The sequence below is a fragment of the Porites lutea genome, chromosome 3, assembly GCF_958299795.1.
Source record: "Porites lutea chromosome 3, jaPorLute2.1, whole genome shotgun sequence".
NCBI classification, from domain to species: Eukaryota; Metazoa; Cnidaria; class Anthozoa; order Scleractinia; family Poritidae; genus Porites; species Porites lutea.
In genome coordinates this window covers 37,585,301-37,592,800 of record NC_133203.1, presented here as the reverse complement: position 1 = coordinate 37,592,800, position 7,500 = coordinate 37,585,301, and positions in this window count along the sequence as shown.

Below are 7,500 nucleotides of genomic sequence, written 5' to 3'. Positions count from 1 at the left end.
TTTGTGCCACTACATAATGTGTGTAGTTAAATATAAGTTTACAAGCAAGACCGGCGGTTTCGAATCTTACGATTCTCATCAGTTGCTATGTGGTGGGATGGTTGAGGTGAACTCGGAACCATTCCTTATTGCTTGATTTAGTAAGCGTTTATATATCCACCCTGGTTTGTTTGGAGGATCGAAAATGGTGCGGTTTGATTAGTTCCTTGCAAAAAACCAATCAGGTTGCTGTAGGTTCGATCCGTGTTTTCTCAAAGCTAGGTTGTGCTTTTTTAAAGGTTTAAATTTGAAAAAAAGGAGTCTTGTCTTGCTTTTTTGTAAAGTATAAAAACATCTTGTTAAAATGTTTATGATGTATAAGCGTTCCTCAAAATGGCGAGGGACTATGTTGTATATTTTCGTTTCAATTTAAAGCAAGGCTTGTGTTGACTATACAGTTGTGTAGTGTACAGAATGCAGACAAGATTATGTTTTACTGGCACAGCATGGCACCATATGGCGTGAGTAACTGTGACGGATGACAGACTGCACATGTATAACGGCGTGAAACCTTGAGTTAACCTTTATGTCTTGTCATTTGTAAGTTAGAGCTCTGAGTTGTTTTTATAAAAAGGTTGAAATTATAATAGATTTTGGGACCTTGTCAAACTTTTTATTCAAATATAGAATGTTTCATGAAAACAAACAATTTCTTAGTTCGTTCGAAATGTGTTGTTTCATTTGTTTTCATTTAAAGGTTGACTTTTCTGTACAGTGGTGTACTGCCCGTGAACAGGTTTGTTGTGATTTTATGTTGTTTCACTGGTGGAGCAGGGCACTGTCTGGAAAGCATCAAAGTAAAAACTTGCAAGAGGTGACAGGCCGCACATCTTCACCGACGTGAAACCTTTGAAACCTTTTACATATCGCTCCATTGAGGAGACCTCTTTCAGGGATCTTACAGTTTAAAATTTGAACCATGATATCGCTTCTATATAGCGGACCAAGATACGGCTCGGTACAGTTTATGTTCAGCAAGGGAAAATTGTGTAAGTGGAGCAGAACCTTTAAAATGTTCAACAGACAATTTATTCAGTTCGCGCGTATTCCTGTTGAATTTGTAGCCCGTTTATGAGACATGTCTACTCAAAAATATAATAATTTTTCCATAGCTGCTGTTATCTGAGAGTAACTGCTTTAAATATCTCCGTAAAGTTAAGTTTTACGCGATCTCAGAGAACAATGTTTAGCTGTACACAGCACGTAGTCTTTGTAAAAATATATCCAGATCTGACACTTGAGCTGTCAAATGCCCCGTCCTCAATTGAAGCATTTTTGATGTTCATTTTTTTATTTCAGTTGACGTCTGCCTTCGTTATAAGGCTATGTTGTCATTGTTATCTTGTTACAAATAGTTCGTGGGCAAAAAATGCCTTAAAATTAAAATCAGTAATAGTGTGTAAAGCTATCTGTTCTGAATAGTTTAATAATACGAAAGGAAGTTCTTCCTATAATAGATTAATCATACATGATCATGAAAGTATTTAAATCATTCCCCCTAACTTTTATAAAAAGCTCTATCCTAGATCAAACGAAATTTGGTTGAATAAAAAGAAGTCGATTCACGTACGTCGATAGCTCCCTATTTTGCAGTGTAAGTTCTGTATTGATAAGCAATGATTGCTCCATCTGGCAATCTGCTTGCAGCTACCAGTAAAATCCTATATGTCTAGTTGTTGCAGGATAGGAAACCACGTGCTTGTTAAAAGCTCGGGGGTGGCCCAGGGTACCCAAATGCCCGACCTCCCGCACGATCCCACAAAATTTGCATAAACATTCAATTAAAAAGGAAAAAAAGTCGCAGCTTCCAAAAAACTGGTATATTCTTCTTACGCAATAGTAAAATTACAGTCAGATATTTATTCAGTCACAATCCGTAAACAAGGATTGTGCACCGCCTGGGAGCCACCAACATGTATAACCTGCAGCACTGTTGCTTTTATCTTTGAAATTTGCCTCCTTTCAGGGCATCTTTCTACATTGTTCTCATTTTTTGGTTTTTGGTAAAAATCAAACAGATTTTCTGAAGCGCTAATATCCAGGTTTAGAAAAACAGGTCCTTTGTTGCTGGTCCTGTCTGCGTGCGCTTTGAATCCACCGGGCGATTTTTTGCTCTTTTGGGCCGAGACTAAAACGATTTAGAAAAAAAGCACTAAAATTACATTATCAAGCGAAATACAACCCCTTAATCAACTTAACTAATTTCATTGGGTCTTTTTGTGCCTAAACATTCATATCATTTTTTGTTCTCTAAATAGAAAAAAGGGGCGTGGTATTCGCATATTAAGTGGGTGTCCATAAGGCCGGGTTTAACTTAGCCTGCGTAGCATAGCGGTTTTGGTTGGGCGCGCTAAGTAACAAAGGCAGAGAAACCGCAAGGAGACAAAACCACCATGCTACGCAGGCTAGGTTTAACTGTACACCGAAAGAAAACAATTTTTTTAAAATAAGAGTATGTCTGAAAAAGTGTCGCCTAATACCCCTTTTGATTCACATAAAAACTGAGTAATTCTCTTTTTTGTAAATTCTACTAAGGCTCAATAAATTTGCTTCTTGAAATCTCAGTGCCGCTTTGCTCACTGGTTCTGTAAGGATATCTGACACTCCGACTTCTTCCAAAAAGTGGGAAACGCTGCACTGGCGAGTAACGTATTGATCATGGCATTGACTGCAGTAGATATGAGGAATGAAAGTCTTCTGCCGCTTTGATCCTGGTACTAGCTACTCCGTTCTCCTGAGCACAAACAGACGTTTCTCCTAACTCATCGCCGATCTTGAAAATGTGATGTACCGACTGTGTTGATGGGTTTCATTTATTTATTGCCCCCGCAGGGATTTCGCCCGGAAGGCGAAATCCCGAGGGGGCACTCTAGTAACTTGCGTATATTAAGGAAAGTACTTACAGTTGAAATATACAGTCATACAGTCAATATAGGAAAAATCTCGATTTGCTTGAACAGCCGCCGCGAGGAATCGGTAGGTAATGATGACGTTTCTATTGTTTGCGCCTGCAAGTACGAAATGGTTAGGATAACGTAAAGACAGAACATCCCCAAGGGACTGCTCAGGTAGATTTTGTGACATTTATTGTGCAGTCATACTTCGACACTATTTTGCGTTACGTGTTATCAGTGACATTCTGTGAAGCAGTTGTTTCAGTGAAAGTTATGGACCAAAATTTTAACGACACTCGTTGAGCGCAGAAGAAGTTATAAGGTGCATATAACTAAACATGTATATATAAACACTTGGAGAGTTTGCCAGACACGAGTTCACAAATCTTTCATTGGAAACCTTTCTCTCTCTTTGACCGGAATAAGACTCAGCCCCAAACAAGCAAGATGAGTGAACAACGGCTAGCTTCTCACTAGCAGAACGATGGACAATTACAGAAATTCGCCGACAATAAAATTCTGTGCTGAGTTATTCCCTGAGGCACAGATGTCCTTCCGCTATAAAGTTTAAAATAAGACTAGAATGCGCGAGTGGGAATTGATCAAACGTCCTTTTAATTTCTAAGACTTACTTTCCCGCAAATAAAATGAACTGAATGTAAAAAGTGAAAGAGAAATAGCGAAAAATTCAACTTCAAATTAAATCTTTTCTTATGGCTTAGAATAAACAATTCTCGAAACTGAGAATGTTTTGATCAAAGCTGTGTAAATCGACCTGAAACCCCGGGCCTGAAACTGTGCATGCAACCTTGCGTTTCCTGTATTTATCTCACCTATTTTATGGAATATGTGTGAAAATCTTCCTTATGAATCGGTATATTTCAAAGAGCTACACAACAAGCAAGAATGCTATAGTGACCGACAATATACAGAGCGGGGGCACCTGTAGTGTCAACTATTACTAGTTTATGTATATATCTATTTTTTGGGGGGGGGGGGGGGAGAGGGAGGGGCAGTGGAGGGAGCTCACGCAGTTTTCCAAAGCTCATGCACGTTGTACGTGCCTAAGATTTTTACCACTGTCCGAGCCGGTCTGAGTACTAATTCCTGGGTAGGTACTTCATGTATTTTCATGTACGGTATGCTCTCAGAGGTCTTTTGTGTTGATGAAAGTAACAGCGCTGAAACCTACCAAAGGTAAGAAAGGCATTTTAGTGCATGATGTATGCATATTACAATGGGTTAATGACAATATTGATTGACACAGCAGAAAGGATGCATGAGCTTTAAGCCCACCTAAAAGAGTTAATGACAGCGCCCAGCTGCCCTCTGGCGGGCGATTTGTGCTGCTTTATAGTTTAGCTAATTATATAGCTGTTAGCTAATTTGATATTGTGTATTAGTATATACTAAAACAGTGGATAGTGTTTTTCGGGCGCTCTGATTGGCTACTCAATCAGTGAATATCCTGCACTATTCAGTGATTCACCTCCAGTTCCTCCGAGCGATCGACGCCGAACTCACTTGCGAGCAAAATGCTTTCCCGGCAGCCTTCTCCTCAGGCGCTTCGTTTTTCTCATTGTAAAGGCAAGCACGAAATGCGAGTGACTGGTGATGAACCGCAAGGGACCATGGGAAGGGTATAGACGGCAGGCGAAGCGCCTGCCAGATCTTGTGTCGTTTTCTTGGCAGAAAAGTCGTTTTCTTGGCACGGCCCGATTTTTGGTCTTTTTTAGTCTTGGAAGCGATCAATTTTAGTAGCATATTGTTGTAAACATAGTAAACTTTAGGTAGACAGGTCAATGGCTCAAACTTTGCAAAACCTGAGGTAGAAATAATCGACAGGCTGGAAAGGAGTCGGATTCTTACGAATCAAAGACCTCTAACAATATTTGATGACTTGACGGTATCGGGTAAGTCTTACTTTATAATTTAACTTGTCGTTTACTGTGGAATCCGGATTAGTAAAGTACAGCGCTGGCGACTATTTTTGGCTTTTTTAGACCAAATCCACCGAACAACGAGCAAGTAAATAACCTTGTGAATTGAAAGAAGTGTAAGGCCTAGCTAGATTGTGCAAGGTCAGGAGTTGATTATTTCACTCCAACTTTCTGCCCTTCTATACTTCTTATTGATGTTTGTTCCCAAGTTCGAATTTTGTTGTAGATAATTTGGATGGTTTTTATATATATCCCCCTAAAAAATAGGTCATAATTCAATTACAGGTTTTAGAATATGGGTAGCTAATTTTGAATTTGATTCATTAGCATTATTCGGTTTTTGTGAGCTAACTCCAATATGTACAATCACTCGGATAGATTTTAAGTGAATCTTTGCTTGCCATTTGTAATTAATTTCCAAGAACGTTTTTTAATAGTTAGAAGTCAACCTTGCAGTGATTGACACCATCTTGGATTTATTTAAAGCTCCATGTCATTGCCTTCGTGCCTCTGTTTGGTATATATTAATAAGCACTGCTTACTAAGTAGTGTGTTGATGTTTCCCAGCCATTTGCCCTAAAGGCTATGGAAAACTCCTTTGAGATAGGCCGCATTTAATTTAATTACATATATTTTATAACAGCCTTTCTTAAAATTTATTAAATAATCAATTTATTACACCGATTTTTTGAGATTTTTGGTATATCAAAAGAAAAATGAGTATATAAAATAACTTAATATGAAAATGTTATTGTTGAGTTTAAGATTCAGTGGTTTTGACATAGACCACATGTTTATCATATATCTATGTACATGTATATTTTATTAGAGATTTTTTCAAGAATCAATTAGGATAAATAATATATTGTATGTTTGATTTGTTGATTGGATAATATTAAGATATTATTGAGGTATTCCATAGATTAGTGAGATCAGTGGTATATTAAAAAAATGTTATTGCTGAGTTTGAGATTCTGTCAGTTATTATTAAAACAAAATAAAGATTTCTTCTTTTTCAATGCTATTGACTAGGGTGGTTGCACTTGATCCATGGAACAGATAGCGCAAAAACATATGAACTGTGAAATTAAATGAAACTATTTGTCTCTAAATATTGACTGTTCATGTGTTTTTGCTCCATTAGTCCAAGACACAATTAGACACTTTCTATTGTATTAACTTTGTTTTGAGTGGATTTCAGTATTAGACGTTGATTGTATAAGTGAAACCAAGTGAATGTGAAAGTCCTCTAAAACAACAAAACATCCCATTTTACATACTCATGTTTGCAAACTGATGAATGGAAGTCCTGTATTTCATATTGGCACCTGTGTCTTTAGTAGTCAATTTTTATGGGTGTTACGAAAACTAAGACCTCCTAAAATCGAATAAAGTCAAATTGAAACCAAAGTAGGGCTGATCTGTCAAATTATATCATGTTCGATCCTTTCCACCGAGTTTTAGGGCAAATTTAGTGGTAAATTTAGGGGTCTTAGTTTTCGTAATCTCAAAAACTAAGACCGCTCTTAGTTTTTGTAATTACGAAAACTAAGACCCCCACCAAAACAATCTCTAAAATTTCTACAAAGTCGGATTATGACAGATTGAAGACTATAATCCGTAAGACAAACAAAAACTACTATCATACGCGTGCTAGACGATCCGCTTCTTCTAACAATTTGCAGACATATATTATCAATATTGCGGCTTTAAGAAGAGGATGAAAGCTATAGACTACCTACGTATAATTGTACACTGAAAATATGCCTTACCCCTATAATTTTGGTTGTTTATCCTTAAAGTCATAAGATTGGTTTTCCACTGGAGATGGATTTTTGTCTTCGTTGCGGGCTGACATGTCGCTGCAACCTGAATGGCTGATCGCTAAGTGGACAACGGCGTTATCGGTTAAACATCACAGAAAAATACAGATTTTTTTTCCTTTTCTGGCCAGGTCATAGATAGAAAAGTTCTTTTATAAAAAGGGCGAAAAATGGAGAATATGCTAGATTGCGTTTTTCTAGCGTTTGTTTTTATCGTTGCCACCCCGGAGATCACTGGGTTACAATGCAAAGGTAGTTGAGGGGTAGGGGTGGGGGGCAAGGAAAAAAAACGAATGAGTGAATGAATTTCCTGTACTAGCAAAGCATCGTCTCGGGAATTGGAGTTCTAATTTCAGAACAATAAAATAAACAAACAATCAATACAAAGTGAAGATTGCGTGACAGTAGGTTGCCAGAGGTCAGGATTCCCGGGGTATTAATTTTCGGCGGGAAAATTGATGCTGCCTGAGGAGGAATGGTCGAGTTCCAAAGAAGACCTCCAAGTGAATGAGAGCGAATTAAAAGTCAGGGCCTCTGTCCTAACAATGTTGATCAGCCCTTCTATAATTGTAGTAGAATGGGGGAAGTACTCCACTTGGAAAAGGCTTATTGGGCTCTACACGTAGTGGATCGGGTACAAGTTCAACCTGATGTGCAAGGTAAAAAGAGTGAGTCCACCTCCCGAGTGGCAGACCAAGAATTTGACTGCTGATGATCTCAAAGAAGCCTTATTCGCCTTGTTCAAGATAGCTCAGATTGAATCGTTCAAGCGAAAGTATAAGGATCTTCAAGCAAGTTGGGCAC